Source organism: Bos javanicus, chromosome 6 (assembly GCF_032452875.1).
Source record: "Bos javanicus breed banteng chromosome 6, ARS-OSU_banteng_1.0, whole genome shotgun sequence".
Lineage (NCBI taxonomy): Eukaryota > Metazoa > Chordata > Mammalia > Artiodactyla > Bovidae > Bos > Bos javanicus.
In genome coordinates this window covers 53381118-53405968 of record NC_083873.1, presented here as the reverse complement: position 1 = coordinate 53405968, position 24851 = coordinate 53381118, and positions in this window count along the sequence as shown.

The following is a 24851-nucleotide window of genomic DNA, read 5'->3' as shown; positions in this document are numbered from 1 at the left end:
TAATGGGATAGGATAGTAAACTGAAGAAAAGGATATTCCTGAGGAGTCATAACAAATTTACCAAATATGTAAAAGTATATTTATGTTTCTGTCTTGTATGTATGGTTCCAATATAACTGCATCTGTGAAACCAATTGTCAAATTTCAGTCTGACAGAGAAATAGATAAATAGATAAATAGAAATAGAATAAATATTTCTCCATAAATAGAAAAGGACATTTTCTATTTTCATCTAAGAGTTCACACATAAACATGTAGTATTAGATTTTGTATTCACTGTATTTGTCTTTGCATGTGTGAGCAACCCATTGAATTATGACCTTGAGGTTTGGAACCTCATGTTGCATATATATATACAAACACACATGCACATAAATGACTCAGATTATTATAGGCTCCTCTTCCATACCATCATTATCATCATCATCATCATAACAAATACTAATAACCCATTATTTGCACAAAGTTTGTTAATGATAGTACTTTACATGGGTATCTCTCATGTTTATATACTACTGCAAAGAAATACCATTTTGTCTATTTTTTCAATAACAAAATTGAGCATTGGTGTGCTTTTGTAAGAGCCACATAATCATAAGTTTGAATGTAGGATAATAACAAAGGGTAAATTTTCCAGTCCAAATCTGGAACAAATGTAGACTCAGTAAGTTTGTTGGTTTAATACTTTCAAACTACTAGAGTTAATTTGCATTCCCTCAGAAGACCCAGTTGTAATAAACATGGAGGTGTAGAGTACAAGCCATGATGATAAAAAGCACATTTTCCTGGATCCAAGAATGTTGTATAGCACTCCTTTCTTTTCCCTTGTCTAATTGTCTCTCCACTTAAGAGTCAAATTTGTGCTGAAATTACAAACTTGTAATCTTTGCAATTACAAATTATATCTTTCTCATTTACTTCCTCTCAATTCCTGGACAGATAAGGGAGTTAAAATACCTTGAAGTGAAGTGAAGTGAAAGTCACTCAGCCGTGTCTGGCTCTTTGTGACCCCATGGACTATTTAGTCCATGGAATTCTCCAGGACATAATACTGGAGTGGGTAGCCTTTCCCTTCTCCAGGGGATCTTCCCAACCCAGGGATAGAACTCAGGTCTGCATTGCAGGCAGATTCTTTACCAGAATCAGGGAAGCCACCAGGGAAGCCCAAGAATACTAGAGTGGGACACCTATTCCTTCTCCAGTTGATCTTCCCAACCCAGGAATGGAACCGGGATCCCCTGCATTGCAGGTGGATTCTTTACCTGCTGAACTATGAGAGTAGCCCTTAAAATACCTTACAGAAAGTAATTCATATGGGCTACTGTGATTCACATCCTCTTCTAAAAGATTATCAATGACATGTTCTTTTCTTGACATCATAGTGTTGAGAGCTTACCAAAACATTATGAAAATTGACTGTCATGGTTCTCATCATTGATGTGAAAACATATTGTTTAGTTGTAAAATCCTCTTAACTTTTACTCACTCTTTGGTCAAGTTCTCAAGTAACAGTATGGATATAGTATTTGGTCTCACCAGTGCTTCCTCCAGAATAACCCTGTGTGTATGCACTAGTCTCATTTCTTCTTTTAAGCCAACTTATTCTCTGGCATCTGAAAGCCAGATATTTTAAACATGTGACCAATAATCAACAAAATGGCTTATTGCTTTATGTGTCATTTTCAATTCTGTCACTCTTTAAAAGACATTCCTTAGAATAATGTATTATACAAATGAATTTAAGATATTTTTCTTGTTTCATTATTTAAAATGTACTTTAAAGTTTCACATTTCTGGGATGCGATTAGAATAAAAATTATGACAGATATCTGGTTTATATTTGCAATTACAAACCATTGCTTTTATTTTGATGTTGCTGTTTAGTTGCTAAGTCGTGAATGACTCTTTTGAGACCCCATAGACTGTAGCCCACAAGACAAGAGGGATTTTCTGTCCATGGGATTTTCCAGGCAAGAATACTAGGGTGGGTTGCCATTTCCTTCTCCAGGGGATCTTACTGACCAGGGAATTGAACCCACATCTCTTATGTCTTCTGCATTGGTACACAGATTCTTTACCTACTGAGCCACCTGGGAAGCTATTTTAACATGAGGATAATTTCATATAGGACTTGGCTTTTTCAAATATCAATGCCAAGATTTTTTTTTTCCTTTGCAGATAACACAAAAACATTTATATTTTTTTCCTAAGGGAGATATAATAAAAAGTAAAAAAAAATATATATGTATATATATATATACATATATACGGTCTTATGTGAACAATGAATGCACACTATGCCACCTGGGATCATCTGCAGGGAGACCAAATGGGTCAGTACATTGTCTCATCAGCACTTCTGTCCTCCAGCAAACCCACCTGGCTTGGCTGCAAAGGAAACTGACTAAATGGGATTTTGTTAACAAATTCCATTACTAGAAAGTTAACTGTTCAATTCTATGGCCTAGTTAATTCTATTTTCAATTTTAATGTTACCACTTTAAGCAAACCTCTTTTAGGAGACTTTTTCATTGGTGAGATATTTGTGATCAAGAGGCAATATTATATAGTGTAGGGATAATGGGGGTTAGAATCAGGCAAGCCCTGTTGTGAATCCTGGTTGGCCTACTTATATTTTCAAGGTAGCCACCATGCTCATTTGCAATAACTGCCATTTGCTGAATAGGAGGCATATGGCACATATTTTACATGCATTATCTCATTTGTCTTACATCCATCATGTAATAAAAGCTTTAGTATCTCCCCCCATTTTGAAGATTAAAAAAAAAAAAACAACTGAGGGTTGTTGAAAGTATTGTACAAAACCCACTGCTATCAGAAAGCTAAGGAGGAATTTAAGTTCTGACAGCCTGATCCTACCCTCCTCTTAATAGAAGTAACAGCACATAAACAACTCCACTGCTTTATTTTTTTTCTTTTTTTAACAAAAGCACAGTTGGCTTAATGAGACTTCATGAGTGATAGCCAGATAGACAGACAAACAAATTTTTAGAGATTTAAATGTTTAAAATCTTTCTTTCCCTTAGGATAATTTAGAATAGGTAGCCAAATCTGTAATAAAGCACTATTTACATTGCAACAATCTTATTATTCTATGACCGTCACAACAACAGTAGTTTATTTCAGCACAATTCTTCCAATTTATTTATAGTACTAATAAAGATGTATTAATAAAGTATAAGAGAATATTTGGAAGATATTTTAAGGGACCATTGGGCTTCCCAGGTAGCTCAGTGGTAAAGAATCCACCTGCCAAAGTAGGAGATGTGTTTGACCTCTGGATCAGGAAGATCCCATGGAAGGGGAAACAGCAACCTACTCCTGTATTCTTGTCTGGAAAATCCCATGGACAGAGAAGTCTGGGTGACTACAGTTCATAGGGTCACAAGAGTCAGACATGACTGAGTGACTGAGCATGAACACATTTTTACTATTATATCAAATTACAAAATATTAATATATCAAGTCAACAATATTATAGAATATTTCCTAATATCTAATATAAGTAGACAATAAAATATTCACAGGAGTAAAAGAAAAATATCCACATAGATATCTGAAATTCAAAGCTTTTTTACTGAACTATAAAAGTGGATTGGCCTTTAAGTATACCTCTTGATGTTTAGAAGGCTAATTCAAGTTCAGTTTCTCACAAAATTAAGCAACATCTATATATTCTGGAAAGTTATATGAGAAATGATGTTAGCTGTTCATAATTTTATGAGAATACTTATTACTGCTTCTTAGGAAATCAGTTTTTCATTGAAACAACATCCCATTTAAATTTTCAGGGAAAAAAAAATTGTATTTATTGAAATAGTTCCAGTCTTTAAAATAGCTAAGATCTTTACTTGCAGTTGGATTTGTATTTTGAAAATGCATGCTGATAGATACTATTAAGATTCATCATTCCAGAACTCTTTTCAAAATAAGTATGTTTCACTACAATTCTATATAAGTTTTGGCTGGGTAACAAATTTATGTCATGGAAGTTTTTTTTCCAAATTTATACTATTATATGCTTGGTTTCATTACTGACATTTTTGGCAATGGAAAGAATTGTTCTTCCTTTAGTAATTTATAAAAAGTAAAAATAATTGTCTTTATTTTTGTGCTTCAAGTCTAATACAGAGTTATTTCTTAAAAGCACCTGATTTTCACCTATGGAATAGTTCTATGAGGAGAATGAAAAATAAGGTAAATCTTTGGCTTAAAAATGACAAAGACTCCATATACCTGAAATTTCAGATAATTAAAAGCTTTGTTTTTCTTATTTTTTAAGCATAATACCACTAATTGTATAAATATTTGTCTTTACAAAATGCCTTCTCATTTTTAAATTTATGTGAAATATAACATGAATTATGTTTTAAAGCATAAATACTACTAAAATCTTTGATATCAGGTAGTTTAATATTGCTCATCACCTATATATCTTTTATTGTGAGTTATAGAATTTTTTCTTAAAGTTCTCATGACTAATGATTTATTTGTTAATTTAAGGTACAGTTACAGTTTATATATTTGAAACAAATTTACATGATAGTAATACCATTTGTGGAGAAGGCAATGTCACCCCACTCCAGTGCTCTTGACTGGAAAATCCCGTGGACGGAGGAGCCTGGTAGGGTGCAGTCCATGGGGCTGCTAAGAGTTGGAAATGACTGAATGACTTCACTTTCACTTTTCGCTTTCATGCATTGGAGAAGGAAATGGCAACCCACTCCAGTATTCTTGCCTGCAGAATCCCAGGGATGGGGGAGCCTGGTTGGCTGCCATCTATGGGGTCGCACAGAGTTGGACACGACTGAAGTGACTTAGCAGCAGCAATACCGTTTGTAAATAACACTAGATGCTATATAATAATAATACAACCCTGAACTCATTCTCAAATCTCCATCCTCTATTAATTTCATGATGACCAAAAAAAAAAAAAAAAGTTGGATAGCAATTGATCTTGGCAGATATAGTCCTTTGAGATTATTTTAAGTCATAATTTTAGTTGCTACATTTAAATTGAAGAAAGGGTCTTTAAACTCCAGACTGCCACCTCAGTTCTTTTTAGACATCCTTATTTGTTTTATCTTCCTAACTCTGCCTTGAGTTCTTCTCTTTCTCAAGTCTTTAATTCAATAAATTTTCATCTCTGTGACACTTGATTTCAGTCACTTTTGTAGGCACAGAGAGATTCTAGCCCTTGATTTAGGTAAGAGCCTGAAGGCAAACCCATCAAATATCTTTATGACACTGTGCCACAGAGAGTGTCTCTTCCGGATGAGGTGAAGAAATTGTGGCTGTGAGTCCAACTACGAGAAAAAATATTTAAATATTCACTGATAGAAGAGGTAACAAAAAATGAAATTTGAAAGAATTATATATTATCTGTGCAGAGGAATGGAGTAGGGATTTAGTGATTGAAGTTCCAGAATCACCATTGTGTGTAAAACTAAAACCAGGATGTGATCTTCCTAACTCTGAAGGTTCCTGTATGCCTCTGGTGAATTCACTTATTCAGCAAATAGTCAACAACTTGAACATCTCCCATTGGTGACTGTTCCTACAGTAAATTTGTATCATCCAACCAAATATCCCTATCACTGAAGGACCCAAACTATCCTTTCATTTCTAGATATTCTCCCCATCCCCCACATAATCTTTGGTCCCAGCAAGTTAATATAAAAATTAGCTCACAAAGAGGATGCCTTAGAATTTGATTTTCCATGTATCACTTACCTCATAATATAATGACTCATAGATCCATTACCTCAATTTATTAATTTTAGTTCTCACTGGATTTTTATTGCTACAAACTAACCCACATGATTTAACCCACAATTTGCTATAGTTAGCTTGTAGTTATTGTATTATCCCCCCATTTCAGTGCCTTATTGAAATTAGACTCATTTTAACTTGTTTTAGCAAATGAAATATGAATGAAAATAACAAATACCAATTTTAAGTATTATTGTTGATTTTTATCCCTGCTTTTTCCCTTATGCAATGTAGCTGGCAATGTTTCAGACAAGGTCGACTTCATTAGCCTAGATTCCAGAATAAAGGATAAGTACATGGAGCAAAACCACAGCTTTCCAATAGTAACATAAGTTAATTAAAATGTTATGGTTATAATCCTATGAGATTCTGGGACTGCTTGTTATTGCAGCATAATTTAACTAGTATTGACTCAAAGATCTATTACCTCAATTTATTAATTTTAGTTCTCATTGGATTCTTATTGCTACAAACTAACCCACAGGATTTATCCCACAATTTGCTATACTTAGCTTGTAATTATTGAGTTCTCAGTTCAGTTCAGTCGCTCAGTCGTGTCCGACTCTTTGCGACCCCATGAATCACAGCACGCCAGGCCTCCCTGTCCATCACCAACTCCCGGAGTCCACCCAAAACCCATGTTCATTGAGTCGATGATGCCACCCAACCATCTCATCTTCTGTCATCCCCTTCTCCTCCTGCCCTCAATCTTTCCCAGCATCAGGGTCTTTTCAAATGAGTCAGCTCTTCGCATCAGGTGGCCAAAGTACTGGAGCTTCAGCATTGAGTTATGCTACTGTTCAATTGTGGCAACAATATGTTTTGTCTTATAGACTCAAAACTAAGGTGTAAGTTATTGATGTTTAGTCACTAAGTCATGTCTAACTCTTTTGCGACCCCATGGACTGTAGCCCACCACTCCTCTGTCCATGGGATTTCCCAGGCAAGACTACTGGTGTGGAATGCCATTTCCTTCTCCAGGGGATTTTCCAAACCCAGGGACCAAACCTTCATCTCCTCCATTGGCAGGTGGATTCTTTATGACTGAGCCACCAGGGAGTAGATAATGCGATATTCCAAAGGTCACAAAATAACTACTTTATAGAGCTATGATTCAAATCCAAATTTGGGTAATGCTAACACTATGAGATTTTCTTTCTCATACATATCATTTAGAAGATGTTTAAGTATTTGTTGAATGGAGGAGTAAGGAGAAGTTGAGTGAATGAATCATTTAAATTCTGTTGTATTAAACACAAAGAATAATATAGCACTCATATAGTTAAATAGTTCAAAATCTATAGAGGAAGAAAGTACATTTGCATTTACAATAAAATTGTAGGAGGGCAATGATAGAAATATGAACAGAGTTTTAAGGCAAACCTGATCCAGGTAACTGGGTGATTTCATACATTCTCTTATTTCCTGAGTCTTACCAACAATCTCAAGGAATAAGTCATACTGCTTCCTCAGAATTCAAGCTGGTAGAAGTTTTCTGTGTGTGTGTGTGTGTGTGTGTGTGTGTGTGTGTTTTGTAAATTCTTTAATGAGTTCAACTGTAAATATGACAAAATTAAAATTCAGATAACTAAAAAAATATATATTCAGTTTTTCCCTATGATAGCCTTCTAGAGTTCTTTGATAAATAGATTCTGAGGTTTGGATTGATTCAAAATGGATTATAAACTCAGTCCATTTTTCCACAGTAACTTTCAACATAGTCTGAGGAAAATAGGGTGAACTGCTTGCTCTCTGCCCTGGCAACTTGTATTTAGGGTCAATTCATGATGAAGGCCAGGCAGAAAAATCAGAGCCTACTCCAAATAGATGTGGAAGTACTTTGTAAACTGTCAAGTATAACTCTATGGTCATTTTATATTTTTATTAGCCTTAGTGTGAGAGCTCAGAATCACGAACAACTTATGATATTGTAGAAAAGGCAGAGTAGACTAAAATAGATTTGCTTTTCCTGCAATTTCTGGCCAGACACAGTTACTAAGATTCTTAAATCTGTTACACATCACAGATTTAAGGGCAAATATGACACAGATATAGGATCTTTTATCTTAAGAGCTTTGGTAAAATGGTATGTTAGCTTAAAAAAAAAACCAATGTATTGGAGTATAGTTGATTCCCAGATGGCGCTAGTGGTAAAGAACCTGCCTGCCAATGCAGGTTCCATCCCTGGGTCAGGTAGATCCCCTGGAGGAGGGCATGACAACCCATCCCAGTATTCTTGCCTAGAGAATCCCATCAACAGAGGAGCCTAGTGGGCTATAGTCCATAGAGTTGCACAGAGTTGGAAACTGGAGCAACTTAGTATGCACACACATGTAATTGATTTAAAATGTTGATTTAGCTTCAGGGGTACAGCAAAGTGAATCAGTTATACACATACATGTACCCACACTTCTTTTTTAGAATCTTTTCCTATATAGATCATTATAGAGTACTGAGGAGAGATTCCTATTCTGTACAGCAGGTTCTTATTTTTTATAGATTTTATATATAATAGTATGTATATGTCAACCCCAATTTCCCAAATTATCCATGCCCTGGACTGTATAAATAGTAAATATCTTTTATTATAAAATGGTATAAAATTATGTCCTTATTTGAAAAAATAATGAAATATTGATAATATAGCCATAAAATGATTTCTCATGCCCCTAATTTACTTCAGTGAGTAAATGACAACCTTTTCCCCTTAGGACAATTCAAGTAGCAAATTGATGGTGTGCAATACATTTCATGGATGAAGAGATAGTATGAGTCATATAAGCACTACTGTCAGAAAAACCTTCCCTGGAGAGTTAATTTATATTCGCTGCACCAATGTTCATATTGCTTTGAGTTGCCAAGTAGACTCTCACATTTTTTCCTCCAATATATTCCACTACCATAAATTCTAAATTAAAACTGATTTCTTAATATGTGCTGATGCTTGTTCATGAAAAGGTATGTTTAGAAAAAAATTATAGGCAATAGCAAAATTTAATAAAATTAAAATATTATCTCATAATTAGATGATATACCATTTCAAGTCAGCAATATATTATGAGATTATTATATTAAAAGGACTCTATCTTCAAATGGCTTTCTCTTAAAATGATTGACAATACAAATTTAAGTTGCTTTTGTAAGTTTGTAAATTATGCCTAGGAAATAAAATATAAGTTTTTTGGGGAAGAAACTAACTCTTAAAGCCGTTACTATTGCAGCAAAGAATGTTTACTAACTCAAATACTAATTGCAATGCTTATACAATAGGCTGGTAACATTAGTAATCATCTCTCATATTTACACAGAACTCTATAGTTTAGAAAGACTTTATGCCTCTTATTTCAGTTAGTCTTTATTGAAACTTAAGGTATGTGTACACGTTTAACATATATTTCAATATTAAAGTCTTCCTTTTTAAAGAGGAGAAAATGATCGGTCTCTGGTTTCTCTGAGCCTGAAACTACCTCACTATTGTTTCCTGGTTTATATTTTGGAGTTTCATAATACATTTATTTGATTTTCTAAAATAGGAATGATAGGATATAGAAAATAATAATAGCAATGATAATAATAAAAATAATTTTAAAAAATCACTTTAGGTACAATGCTAAGAACTATACAAGAGTTGGCACAATTTCATGTACATTAAAAATCCATGAGATAGATCTAGGGACTATTATTTATTCATTTAATGAATGAGGACTTTGAAACTATGAGAACACAGCTCAAAAATTCATTGCTAATAAACAGAGACATGTGATTGGAAATTGAGTCCTCCTATTATTAAAAGATTAAATTATTACATTTTATCTGTAAATTATTCAAAATAAAATAATAAAATATAAAATGATAATTGAAATATCCTGAAATTATGTAATATACTTATTAAAGGTAATTTCTTTTAAAATGTGTAATAAGCACACAGGCTTTTCCTTAGGTCAACAGTCTCACAATGCTCACCATGTCAGATCATTATTCTTAGTGCTCAGTTCAACTTGTGCATAATCTAGGATCCATTCCTTGCCAAATTGAAATGACATTAATAGGTCCTTTGTGGCAGCATTCTTATAATTTTAAGGTGCTAACTGCAGCCATGAAATTAAAAGACACTTAGTCCTTGGAAGGAAAGTTATGACCAACCTAGATAGCATATTCAAAAGCAGAGACATTACTTTGCCAACAAAGGTTCATCTAGTCAAGCTATGGTTATTCCTGTGGTCATGTATGGATGTGAGAGTTGGACTGTGAAGAAGGCTGAGCGCCGAAGAATTGATGCTTTTGAACTGTGGTGTTGGAGAAGACTCTTGAGAGTCCCTTGGACTGCAAGGAGATCCAATCAGTCCATTCTGAAGGAGATCAGTCCTGGGATTTCTTTGGAAGGAATGATGCTAAAGCTGAAACTCCAGTACTTTGACCACCTCATGGGAAGAGTTGACTCATTGGAAAAGACTGATGATAGGAGGGATTGGGGGCAGGAGGAGAAGGGGACGACAGAGGATGAGATGGCTGGATGGCATCACTGACTCGATGGACGTGAGTCTCAGTGAACTCCGGGAGTTGGTGATGGACAAGGAGGCCTGGCGTGCTGCAATTCATGGGGTCGCAAAGAGTCGGACACAACTGAGCGACTGATCTGATCTGATCTGAACCAGAGCTTTCTGAGCAACTTAGACTGGGCTTAATTATTCATAAAGCTTTTCAAGGAAAACCTTAGGTTTAAACAACTTCAAAGAAACAAATGTTTTATGGAAGTTAGTGTCTCATTCTTGTTTTTATGTAACATTTTTAGACTATTATATAAAATAGACTCTCTTATTCAATTAGTGGTTTAGTTGATCAATAAGTAGGTTGATTTTCCTCATTGTAAATTTTGAAACAACAAAAAAATATGAGACTAAAGTGACATCTTGTCATTGTTGTTGTTCAGTCACTCAGTCATGTCTGACTCTTTGTGACCCCATGGACTGCAGCACGCCAGGCTTCCCTGTCCTTCACCATCTCCTGGAACTTGCTCAAACTCATGTCCATTGAGTTGATGATGCCATCCAACCATCTCATCTTCTCTCATTCCCTTCTCCTCCTGCCTTCAATATTTCCCAGCATTTCCCAGTCTTTTCCAATGAGTCAGCTCCTCTCATTAGGTGGCCAAAGTACTGGAGCTTCAGTTTAAGCATCAGTCCTTCCAATGAATATTCAGGACTGATTTCCTTTAGGACTGACTGGTTTGAACTCCTTGCAGTCCAAGGGATTCTCAAGAGTCTTCTCCAATACCACAATTCAAAAGCATCAATTCTTCCATGTTCAGCCATCTTTATGGTCCAACTCTCACATATATATGTGACTTCTGGAAAAACCATAGCTTTGACTATACAGACCTTTGTCAGCAAAGTAATGTCTCTATTTTTTAATGGTTTATCTAGGTTTTTCATAGCTTTTCTTCCAAAGAGCATGTGTCTTTTAATTTCATGGCTGCAGTCACCATCCAAATTTATTTTGGAGCCCAAGAAAATAAAGTATGTCTCTATTTCCATTGTTTCCCCACCTATTTGCTATGAAGTGATGAGACAGGATGCCATAATCTTTGTTTTTTGAATGTTGAGTTTTAAGCAAGCTTTTTTACTCTCCTTTTTCACTTTCATCAAGAGGCTCTTTAGTTCCTCTTAACTTGTTCATATAACAAGAACAGCTAACTGCTAAATATTAAAAGGCCTAAGAACATATTTTTTCAATAAATTATTTATTTCTTATAACAAGAAATAGTATCTGTTATAAAGAATTTCTTATAACAAGAAATAATATCTATTGTAAAGAATTAGAAACCTTTGAAAGATAAATAATTCCAAGCATCCTCCTTAAATACACACGGTAATCAACACAAGATTGTCAGAGGAAATATTAACAACCTCAGATATGCAGATGATACCACTAATGGCAGAAAGCAAAGCAAAGAGGAACTAAAGAACTTGTTGATGAAGGTGAAAGAGGAGAGTGAAAAAGCCAGCTTGAAACTCAACATTAAAAAATCTAAGATCATGGCATCCAGTCCCATCACTTCATGGCAAATAGAAGGGAAAAAAGTGGAAACAAAAACAGATTTGATTTTATTGGGCTCTGAAAACACTGTGGATGGTGACTGCCACCATGAAATTAAAAGATGATTGCTCCTTGGAAGGAAAGCTATGACAAACCTAAACCATATATTAAAAAAAAGCAGAGACATCACTTTGGATCAAAGGCATTCAAAGCTATAGTTTTGCCAGTAGTCATGTACAAGTATGAGTGTTGGACCATATAGAAGACTGAGTACTGAAAAATTGATGCTTTCAAAATGTGGTGCTGGAGAAGACTCCTGAAAGTCCACTGAACTGCAAGGAGATCAAACCGGTCAATTCCAAAGGAAATCAACACTGAATATTCATTGGAAGGACTAAGGCTGAAGCTCCAATACTTTCCCCCTGATGCGAAGAGCTGACTCATTGGAAAAGACTCTGATGCTGGGAAAGATTGAAGGCAAAAAAGAAGGGAGTGGCAGAGGATGACATGGTTAGATAGTAACACCTACTCAAAGGAGATGAATTTGAGCAACCTCCTGGAGGTAATGGAGAACAAAAGAGCCAGGCGTGCTATAGTTCACGGAGTCGCAAAAAGTCAGACTTGCCTTAGCGGACTGGACAAGAACAACAAATCAACACATGTTTGGTTGCCTCTAGTATTTTCTTTGTAATTTAAACAATATAAAATAAATAATAATAATAATACTTTTTCTTGTATTTAACTGCATTTTTTACACTAGATTTTCCTACTTTATTAAACTTTTTTCTTTAATTAACAGGTTTCATGCTAGTGTGATTTATGGGTAAGTCATCATTTAGTACTTTTTTTAACTATTGGGTATTTGAGTTGTTTTCAAAGAACTGTAAAGGCTTAAACATATCTTTTTATTTATTTATATGTAATCCACTTCGTAGGCTAAAAATCATGCATTTATGTTTAATATTTTTCCAGATTTGCAAGAGGTTGTAGGCTAGTGCTAGGATATTCTTTTTTATTTCTTACTTGTAATCATGGAGTGTTCTATTCTCTTAATTGCAATATTACAAGAAAATTAAAAGCTCAAACTTGGTCAGCAACCTAAGTGGTTTTGAGCATTTCTGGTAAGGTGTATTGTACCTTTGCTAAAGTACATCAGATCAGATCAGATCAGTCTCTCAGTCATATCCGACTCTTTGCCACCCCATGAATCACAGCACGCCAGGCCTCCCTGTCCATCACCAATTCCTGGAGTTCACTCAGACTCACGTCCATCGAGTCAGTGATGCCATCCAGCCATCTCATCAACTGTCATCCCTGTCTCCTCCCGCCCCCAATCGATCCCAGCATCAGTCTTTTCCAATGAGTCAACTCTTCCCATGAGGTGGCCAAAACACTGGAATTTCAGCTTTAGCATCATTCCTTCCAAAGAAATCCCAGGGCTGATCTTCAGAATGGACTGGTTGGATCTCCTTACAGTCCAAGTGACTCTCAAGAGTCTTCTCCAACACCACAGTTCAAAAGCATCAATTCTTCGGCGCTCAGCCTTCTTCACAGTCCAACTCTCACATCCATACATGACCACAGGAAAAAAGATAGCCTTGACTAGACGAATCTTTGTTGGCAAAATAATGTCTCTGCTTTTGAATATGCTATCTAGGTTGGTCATAACTTTCTTCCAAGGACTAAGTGTCTTTTAATTTCATGGCTGCAATCACCATCTGTAGTGATTTTGGAGCCCAGAAAAATAAAGTCTCACACTGTTTCCACTGTTCCCCATCTATTTCCCATAAAGTGATGGGACCGGATGCCATGATCTTCGTTTTCTGAATGTTGAGCTTTAAGCCAACTTTTTCACTCTCCACTTTCACTTTCATCAAGAAGCATTTTAGTTCCTCTTCACTTTCTGCCATAAGGGTGGTGTCATCTGCATATCTGAGGTTATTGATATTTCTCCTGGCAGTCTTGATTCCAGCTTGTGTTTCTTCCAGTCCAGTGTTTCTCATGATGTACTCTGCATATAAGTTAAATAAACAGGGTGACAATATACAGCCTTGACGTACTCCTTTTTCTATTTGGAACCAGTCTGTTGTCCCATCTCCAGTTCTAACTGTTGCTTCCTGACCTGCATACAAATCTCAAGAGGCAGGTCAGGTGGTCTGGTATTCCCATCTCTTTCAGAATTTTCCATAGTTTATTGTGATCCACACAGTCAAAGGCTTTGGCATAGTCAAAAAAGCAGAAATAGATGTTTTTCTGGAACTCTCTTGCTTTTTCGATGATCCAGCAGATGTTGGCAATTTGATCTCTGGTTCCTCTTCCTTTTTTAAAACCAGCTTGAACATCAGGAAATTCACAGTTCACATATTGCTGAAGCCTGGCTTGGAGAATTTTGAGCATTACTTTACTAGCGTGTGAGTTGAGTGCAATTGTGCAGTAGTTTGAGCATTCTTTGGCTTTGCCTTTCTTTGGGAATGGAATGAAAACTGACCTTTTCCAGTCCTGTGTCCACTGCTGAGTTTTCCAAATTTGCTGGCATATTGAGTGCAGCACTTTCACAGCATCATCTTTCAGGATTTTAAATAGCTCAACTGGAATTCTATCACCTCCACTAGCTTTGTCCGTAGTGATGCTTTAAGGCCCACTTGACTTCACATTCCAGGATGTCTGGCTCGAGGTCAGTGATCACACCATCGTGATTATCTGGGTCGTGAAGATCTTTTTTGTACAGTTTTTCTGTGTATTCTTGCCATCTCTTCTTAATATCTTCTGCTTCTGTTAGGTCCATACCATTTCTGTCCTTTATCGAGCCCATCTTTGCATGAAATGTTCCTTTGGTATCTCTGATTTTCTTGAAGAGATCTCTAGTCTTTCCCATTCTGTTGTTTTCCTCTATTTCTTTGCATTGATCGCTGAGGAAGGCTTTCTTATCTCTTCTTGCTATTCTTTGGAACTCTGCATTCAGATGTTTATATCTTTCCTTTTCTCATTTGCTTTTCACTTCTCTTCTTTTCACAGCTATTTGTAAGGCCTCCCCAGATAGCCATTTTGCTTTTTGGCATTTCTTTTTCATGGGGATGGTCTTGATCCCTGTCTTCTGTACAATGTCACGAACCTCATTCCATAGTTCATCAAGCACTCTTTCTATCAGATCTAGGCCCTTAAATCTATTTCTCACTTCCACTGTATAATCATAAAGGATTTTACTTAGGTCATACCTGAATGGTCTAGTGGTTTTCTCTACTTTCTTCAATTTAAGTCTGAATTTGGCAATAAGGATTTCATGGTCTGAGCCACAGTCAGCTCCTGGTCTTGCTTTTGCTGACTGTATAGAGCTTCTCCATCTTTGGTTGCAAAGAATATAATCAATCTGATTTTGGTGTTGACCACCTGGTGATGTCCATGTATAGAGTCTTCTCTTGTGTTGTTGGAAGAGGGTGTTTGCTATGACCAGTGCATTTTCTTGGCAAAACTCTATTAGTCTTTGCCCTGCTTCATTCCGTATTCCAAGGCCAAATTTGCCTGTTACTCCAGGTGTTTCTTGACTTCCTACTTTTGCATTCCAGTCCCCTATAATGAAAAGGTCATCTTTTTTGGGTGTTAGTTCTAAAATGTCTGTAGGTCTTCATAGAACCATTCAACTTCAGCTTCTTCAGCATTACTGGTTGGGGCATAGACTTGGATTACTGTGGTATTGAATGGTTTGTCTAGGAAACGAACAGAAATCATTCTGTCATTTTTGAGATTGCATCCAAGTACTGCATTTTGGACTGTTTTGTTGACCATGATGGCTACTCCATTTCTTCTGAGGATTCCTGCCCACAGTAGTAGATATAATGGTCATCTGAGTTAAATTCACCCATTCCAGTCCATTTCAGTTCGCTGATTTCTAGAATGTCGACATTGTGTGGCACATAGATAAGGTGTTTTCATTCTTCATCCTCAGTCTTCGTTTTCCCTTCAAAATCATCATGTTTCACTGTCACTTGGCAAATGTTTGCATTACAGAGGGCAAATAGAAATCCTCAAGGTCTCATTGTTGTGACATAGCTCCAATGTATGTGCTGTGCTGAGCTGCAGTGAGTTATTTGTGTAACATTACTGATAGTGAAAATATTTGTTTCTGTTTCAGATATCTCATGATTCAAATTTTGTATGCTGAATTAAATTATTGCATAATATTGTTGGTCTCAGAAATCATTAAATAAAAAAGAAATAAAAAAAGAGAAATATTAAGTAGAAAAAGATAGCAGGGATGGGCATAAAGAATGTTGGAGGATGGGTACAGTTAAAAATAGGGTCATAAGCAAAGGGCCCCCCGAGAAAGTGGTATTTGAATAAAGGGGCGGGGGCTGGTGAGCAAGATAAGAAAATATCCGGAGTGGGGAGGAGGAGAGTATTCCAGACACACTGGAGCAACATTAGAAAGAGGAAATCAGTAGATGTCATTTTTCAAACTTTGGCTTTTACTCTAGAATTGATGGAAAATCCTTAGGGGAATTTGAGCAGGAGTTACATGACTTGCCTGCCAGGATCACGTAGATTTTCATTGACTGCATAAATAGATTGAATCAATTGATCAGCTGGTCAAAATAGATGAAGAACTAGTTAAGGATAATTAATTAATAGCAAGCCAGTACCAGAACTTAAATCCAGTTCCTATTTTTATCCTCCTGTCAAATTCACTAGTATTTTCTTTTATTCTCCTCTAATACATACCTCTAATTATTCTATTCTAATACATATCTCTTCTCTTATATATATATATATATATATATATATATATATATATATATTCTCAATTCTCTGAGGGAAAAACAAACTAATTTATATTTTATTATGATATAAATGTACATGCTTTCAAAGCATTAGCATTTACAGACTCAGAGATTTTATCTTTAGAAAAATTCCAACATCTTTTTCAAATAATCTTCCTGAAGATTGCTATTTGCCCTTTAAAAATAGATTTACTTTTATGTAAGGAAAATGCTAGAAATATGTACAGTATGATATAAAGAAAGGGTCGTACAATTCAAAATATAGAAAATCCCCTTGCCTAAGGCTGCCAGAAAACCTCAGTGCCATGGCAGGCTAGAAAACTACCTTTAGAGACTAAGAATTATTGACCCCTATTTCTGAGAAGCAGCATTTAGCTGAACTCTTCTTACCAACTTCATTTCCTAGAATGAACAGAGGCTCTTGTCCTCAACTCTGGATGAACATTATCAAATGAAATGTTATTACTTAAGGTACCTCTTGCAAGCATTGTGTTCGCCTTTATTGGTACTGTAGCTCATATGTGAATCTTTTCATCTGCCCTGTTCATGTCTTGAAGAGGGCAATCTAATGTGTTTGTTCTTACTGTACAAGCAACATAAAGCAAGTTTCAGTTCAGTTCAGTCGCTCAGTCGTGTCCCGACTCTTTGCAAACCCATGAATCACAGCATGACAGGCCTCCCTGTCCATCACCAACTCCTGGAGTTCACTCAAACTCATGTCCATCAAGTTGGTGATGCCATCCAGCCATCTCATCCTCTGTCATCCCCTTTTCCTATGCCCCCAATCCCTCCCAGCATCAGAGTCTCTTCCAATGAGTCAACTCTTCGCATGAGGTGGCCAAAGTACCGGAGTTTCAGCTTTAGCATCATTCCTTCCAAAGAACACCCAGGGTTGATCTCCTTTAGAATGGACTGGTTGGATGTCCTTGCAGTCCAAGGGACTCTCAAGAGTCTTCTCTAACACCGCTGTTCAAAAGCATCAGTTCTTCAGCACTCACCTTTCTTCACAGTCCTAAGTAAGCATTAAAGCCATGTTTGCTAAGGAAGATATTGGAGGAGGATTTTGAGTCCTATTCACATGCATTATGCTTGCCAGGACATAAGTTGGAGAAGATAAAAGTAAATTCTATTGTTCCTTTATCATTAAAGACAACATGTTTGTCACTGAACATGCAGGGCAAAATGCACTGAAAACTGTTGGGTCATTGCAAATGGAAATATTCCTAAAACAGTAATTCTACCTTTTTGAACAATAACATCATGGATTTTAGCATTGCTTTAAATGGATTTGTAATCCTGTGACTTTTCAGTCTAGATTTTTTCCTGATTACCAATTTCTAAGATCTAAATCTTTGAGGTCCCCAAAATTCATAATACCCAACGTGATGATACTTGGAGATGGGATCTTTGGTAGCTAAACAGGTTAGAAATGTGAAGACCTCATGATGGGATTAGTGTTCTTGTGAAAAAGACTAAGGAATTTTCCCTTGCTCCTATTGTACTGTGAAGAAACAATGAGAACAGTGGTCTCTGAATCAGAAAATAGGTCCTCACCAGTTACTGAATCCATTGGTGCCTTGACCTTGGACTTCCTAGCTTACAGAACATGAAAACTAAAAGTTTATTGCTTAGAGCCACCTGGTCTATCATATTTTGTTATAGCACCACAAGTAGGATGCAAGACTATCAATTTTTATTCATTTATTGTCATTCTTTTATTAAAAATGTTTGTTGAACATGATTATATAAACATTAGGGTAATGAGCTAATCATATATATCTCCTTTATTTTGTTAATGTTATTTTAGTGTTCAGACTAAACCAAACACACACATTATTTTTGGCATTTAAAATCCCATTTGCTTGTGTATATATGGTTTTATAAAGATCTTCCTAAATCAATAATGCCTTATTTTATTCTTTTTACATAATTTTGGATTTTATTTATTAATTTTAAAAGGAATCTTGCATTTTTAAAATGATATTGGTGGTCAAATTTTGCTGTTACTATTAAATTATTTAAAAAGATTATCAAAAGATTATTATAGTCTCCCAAAATGAGATGCAGTGTATCAACTCTATTTTTTCTCTGCTAGAAGTATTAATACTATATTCAATTGTTTTTTTCCTTTGGATATTTGGTTAAATTTATCAGTAATTTATATGTTGGAATCTATGTCAGATTTTGTAAATGGAATGTGTCCATTTCATTTAAAGATTTATAACTTAGTGACATAAATAGCTTAAAAATAATACCTCATTATTTTCTTTTTAACTTATAAAACATCTTAGATTGTGCTTACTATTTTATTTCTGACATGAAATTCTTAAAGAGGTTTCTTAATTTTCCTTAATTGGTTTTCTGAGACCACTTTCAGTCTTTGGTTTTCTTTTCTGCAAAATAAGAAAATATAGTAATTATTTTGTAGGAATGGTGTAATGATGAAATATTATTTTACATGTTAAAGTTTTAGTATAGTTCTTAGAACTTAGAAAGTTCTCAATATCAGTTACTTGATGACTAATACTTCTATTATTAATTCTTTATATTCTTATAATCTTACTAGGACCTTCTGCAGCATAAGACAAAGAAGAACACACATGAAAAGAATGCAGGATATTGGCAGTAGCTGCAAATCAGCAAGAGGATAAGGCCAATTCATAAAGAAGCACAAGTGCCTCAGAAGGTTTTTCTTAGAAACTTCTTCAGCTACTTGACAACTTTTCCACATTGAATCCACAGCCAATGAGATGACAGCAGAGTTTGATGAGTCAAAGAAAGACAACAACTTCACTGTAGGTGGTTAGTGATAAAGATATCTGCATTCCTTCTATTTTTACCCACTATCAAATGATAGGGAACAGAAGTAAGGAAAATGTGTGTTGGGAAAGGTATTTATTCCTACTTCCAATGATTCAATTCATTCAGAAGTACCTTGCTAGCTTGAGGTAGTAAGAGTGGAAGATGGTTTTTCAATATGATTTAGTCTTAAAAATCAGCCAAACAAAAATAGATAATGGGATTCCTGTCAATAAAAAGTAGTAAAGAGTTACAGAATCTGGTTAAAACTTATTACATGTGAAATGCAGGTGTATATGTGCGTGTATATATATATATGTGTGTGTGTGTGTGTGTGTGTGTGTGTGTATGTCAGTTCATTTCAGTCACTCAGTTGTGTCCGACTCTACGACCCCATGAATTGCAGCACACTAGGCCTCCCTGTCCATCACCAACTCCCGGAGTTCACTCAAACTCACATCCATCGAGTCAGTGATGCCATCCAGCCATCTCATCCTCTGTCGTCCCCTTCTCCTCCTGACCCCAATCCCTCCCAACATCAGAGTCTTTTCCAATGAGTCAACTCTTTGCATGAGGTGGCCAAAGTATTGGAGTTTCAGCTTTAGCATCAGTCCTTCCAAAGAACACCTAGGACTGATCTCCTTTAGAATGGACTGGTTGGATCTCCTTGCAGTCCAAGGGACTCCCAAGAGTCTTCTCCAACACCACAGTTCAAAAGCTTCAATTCTTCAATGCTCAGCTTCCCTTACAGTCCAACTCTCACATCCATACATGACCACAGGAAAAACCACAGCCTTGACTAGATGGACCTTTGTTGGCAAAGTAATGTCTCTGCTTTTGAATATGCTATCTAGGTTGGTCATAACTTTCCTTCCAAGGACTAAGCGTCTTTTAATTTCATGGCTGCAATCACCATCTGCAGTGATTTTGGAGCCCCCCCAAAAAAACTCTGACACTGCAATAGTGTGGGAGGGAGGGATAAATGTATTAGTTAATGCTATTTGTTGTTAAGAAATTTTAAAATAGTAATGAAAGATGATCATAATTTAATTTCAAAATGATTGCTTCTACCTTTCAAGAAGTGATTGATGTTTCAAATTTGTTCCATATTATGGCTCCCCCTTGTTCTAGGAAACATTTTTTTTTCTAGCCACAAAATATTTATTTTAATCTATTCTCATACATCAAAAAACATACCCTTGTATCAATGGTGTCAACCCAAAGCCCAATGCATTCATTGCCTCCAGCTTAAAATACAGAATTACCATATGATACATGGTCCTTTCCTCTTCAAACTGTTTATATCCTATACTATATTAATTCTCTCTCTTCCTTTCATTTTTACTTAAAAATTGTAAAACTCTGCTTTGTTCACATGGAAATATGTAAAATATGTCTTAAAATAAAAGGAAAAGTCAGTATGCATTATCATACCAACTATACCTTTTAGAGCTATAAGCTCTGTGTATTGTCTTCAAAGTCATGGGAGGTAACAGCTTTAATAAATGTTGTATCATTGTATATAGTAGTTTTATATCTCTTAAGCCTCTAATATATTTCTTTGTCTATTGTCTATTGTCTATTACCAAGTCCATGTTACATATTTTATGAGTTATTTTTATAGCTCTTTCTGACCTATTTCTGTATTAGTTAAATTACGAGAGCAGCAAAACACAAACTCTGTACTTACTTATGTCAGTATAGGGGTATTTTCCACTCACATAAAGAGGAAAATGATGTTTCTGGTCGTTTTCCTGGGCAGTGATTCAGGAACACTGGTTATCCTCCTTTTAAGGCTCTACCATTTCATAATTATAATGGTTTTCAGTGAAATGCCAAGTGAGAAGCACCAATGGGCTATGCTAAAATGACACCCATATTTCCATTCTATGAAAAAGAGGAATCTATTCTCTTGTCTCACAGAGATTCTTGTCTGGTCACTTCCATTTCTCTTTTCCTATCTGTCTATCACCCTCTTACTCAGAATGATTTTCTTGTTTCCTCTGATAGTTTGCATATGACATTGAAGAAGCATAATTCATGAAGAATAAAGTTCCTTTGTTATAATTACCAGATGAATAAAACTGAATTATTGAATAACTCCTATATTTAAACTGCAAGTGTTAACCTAGGTATCTTGAAGGCTGAAAGTGTTTTGATCTGATGGTACCCTTGACTGCAGCATCAGTGGTTATGGGTATGAGGTCAGAAATTTCACCTAGACAAAGGAATTTAAGATCTAAGAAATTAATTATAAATGTTCCCAGCATAGGTAATGTGTACATTGGTTTTCCCTCTAATTTTAGATTTCATATTCCTTTGGCTAGAACTCAGTAATGTGACCACCCATCACAGGATCATGCTTAAAAACAAAGGAAGCAGAGAAATGCAGTTTTTCTATTTGTTCAAGGCAAAGAGAAAGTGTTTAGTAAATTATTAGCTTATCTCTCTCTAAATACACTCACAAGTTAAGTTCTAGATATTTGAGATAAGTTTTGTCCTGATGGCAAAATCATCTAGAAAGCAATTTCTATAAAGGTAGAAATCATACTTGATTTTTATATAATTTCATTCCTAGCATTTAGCATGTGCTATAAACTATGGTAAAAATCATTTATTTATGATTACCCAGTAGGTAGTTGGATATGGACATTTTTTATAATGGTCATTAGTGAAGAACCTTTAAGTGTCTATTACTTGAAATAACTGCTTGAGAGGAAAGGGCTAGGAGTATAAGGCTTTGTAAAAATTAAAAGGATCATGGGATGAAAGACATCATTAAAAGTATGGCATTAAATGGATCACTGATATGGAATTAAGGATTTACCTAGACGATGAAAGATGTTAATAAACAGAGGATGGAAATGAACAGGAAGCATTCTTAAAGGAAACTGGAAGTCTATTTATTCCTTTAGAATTCTGAGTATATACCAATGATTATTCATATTTATGATATTTGTTCATATTGTCATTGCTTTATACACTTTCTTTCAATACAATAACATCTTCAGAAGTCATGACAATTATTTAAAAAATATCATCCCATCATAATGGTTGTTTTAGATCTCTGTATACACTGTGTATTTGAGGAATACCTTTGGCTGACTGAGAATTTTTAAAACCCTCCTTAAAATGAAAACAAACAAAAAAAAAGTATGTAAAGATGAAATTAACATCAGCATAAACACTTAAAGAAAGCATTATTTTGATAGTTATTAGTACTATCAATATATTTTGAAAAAAATTTAATTATTAAAAAGTGCAAAAACTGCATTGCACAATGTGAACTTCACAATTTCCTATACTCCAAAGTTCAGGAAATAGGTCTCACTGAAAAGCACAATCACCTACATAGTGCACCACAAAGCATTACAATGAACAAGGATACTGTTATACACAGATTGAAAATGAGTCCCCTTATTAATGGGAGACAAAGTAAGCATTTCACAGCTTTGGGGATTTTTGTAGTATCAAGAGTCTAGTATTACGTTTTTGTCATATATATTTTAGTGCATCTTGGCAGAAAACACATTGTTTTATATAGCAAATTCTCTAGAAGACTTGACTTCAACTGAGGTGAAATGAAAAATGTACCTGAAGTTCATAGTGTCTGCCATGTAATTAGTTCCCTTGCTGCTGGCATAGTAGGATGTGAAATTATGGTCCCTACACCTGCTGAATCAGCCTTTTCTAGTCCAATCTTAGTATTATTACTGCTAATCCTTTTCTCTTTCCTTGGCTATTCAGAGTCCCATGAGGCTTCTCAATCAAGAGTCTCAATAAAAGCCTGAGCAGCTCCATATGGCTGTGCTGTAGTGAATGTAGAAAGGGTTATTGGTCAGAACATTCAGGAAAGGAAGACTAATAGGGTTTGTACCTTCAAAGGCTATAATTTCAGTTATAATTAGAAGAAACTACAAAAGTGAGTCTGTTTCCAGTGATATAATGTATTCTGTTTTCGAAGTTTACTCTATAATAGTAGATAAATATCATCCACTGTTGGAGGGAAAAGAAAACAAAACACCATAAATCATCCTGACTTTATTTGTATCTTAAGATCTTGCCGGCAACTGAAATCAAGTTCTTAATATAGATGCTTCAAAATTCAAAACCAAAAATTGTTCTAAGTGTTTTGGAAAAATTTTATGGCAACATGGCTCAGGGAAAAGTCACTAGCTGTTAAATATAACAGCCAAGAGTTTGAATTTTGAGACCTATTTGGTATGTGAACTTGAACAAAACAGTTGCTATTTATATCTTTATCTTTCTCACCTGAAAAATAGAGTGTAGTAAATTCAGTATTTTAAATTATTAAAATAATCTGATCTATATAAAACTTTCACATATTCTACTAAGCATATTATAGTTGTTCAACATATGCAACTCTACTCTTTTGGATATTTTAAAGTTCAACAGAGACTAGAAAGTATTCAGTAAAATCTTAGATGCCATCAAACGATTTTTTTTTCAACTTTATGGAAAGGAACCGTTTGTTGCCAGAGTCATTGCTCCTAAGAATGTCTAATTTGGAGGAATCTCATTTCATGGGCATTGATCCCTGCATTGGGTGGCTGCATTTTGGTTCAATTAGAATTGAGGGTCTATTTGATATAAGGCCCAATTCCTTGAATCCTAAGACAAAAACAAAAGTTTGAATTTGAAATGCTGTAATTCTGTTAATTGCAACTTAAAAAGGAAGGTGTTTGAAGACTCTAGAAGACTTGCTTAAGAAAAAGCAAAATTAGAAAAGAGAAATTTTTAAAGCAGCCATTTAAAAAAAAAAAAAGGAAAAAAAGAAGGCAAAAAATAAACATTAAAACATACATGAAACATATCATACTATATTAATAACTTAGAAAGCGATCTTTAAGCAATCAAAGCAATATTTTTGATTTATAGCTATCTTTATAATTCTCTGAGGTTTTTGGTTCTAACCTAGGTCTTCCTTCTAAAAAGATTTTTTTTCCCACTTAATTTTTGAGTATCTGTTAAATTTGTATTCAATTCACTAATAGGAACCATTTTACTTTCATTTATATTGAAGTTACAGATGGTATTTAAAGGATCAAGAAGCCACTTGGATAATTTCTACTCTCATGGTTTTGACAAATCAGTATATTTTCTGCATTTAATCTCATCATGAGGATCCTACCCTCATCACTTCATCTAAACTAAATTTTCTCTGAAGAATTTGGTCCCATTTCCAAATACCTTACACTGGAGACAGGTAGGGCTTCAATACAGAGATTGGGAAGGACACAGTTAAGTCCATCTTACTCACATAAATATGTTTATAGAAGGTGAGTATAGAGAGTGTTTCATGTAATCCAAAGAAACTGAATTCAGCATACATGCTTCATCTAAATCTGAAAACTGAAAAACAGGAGTCTATTCTCTTGTCTCACCGAGATTCTTGTCTGGTCACTTCCATTTCTCTTTTCCTATCTG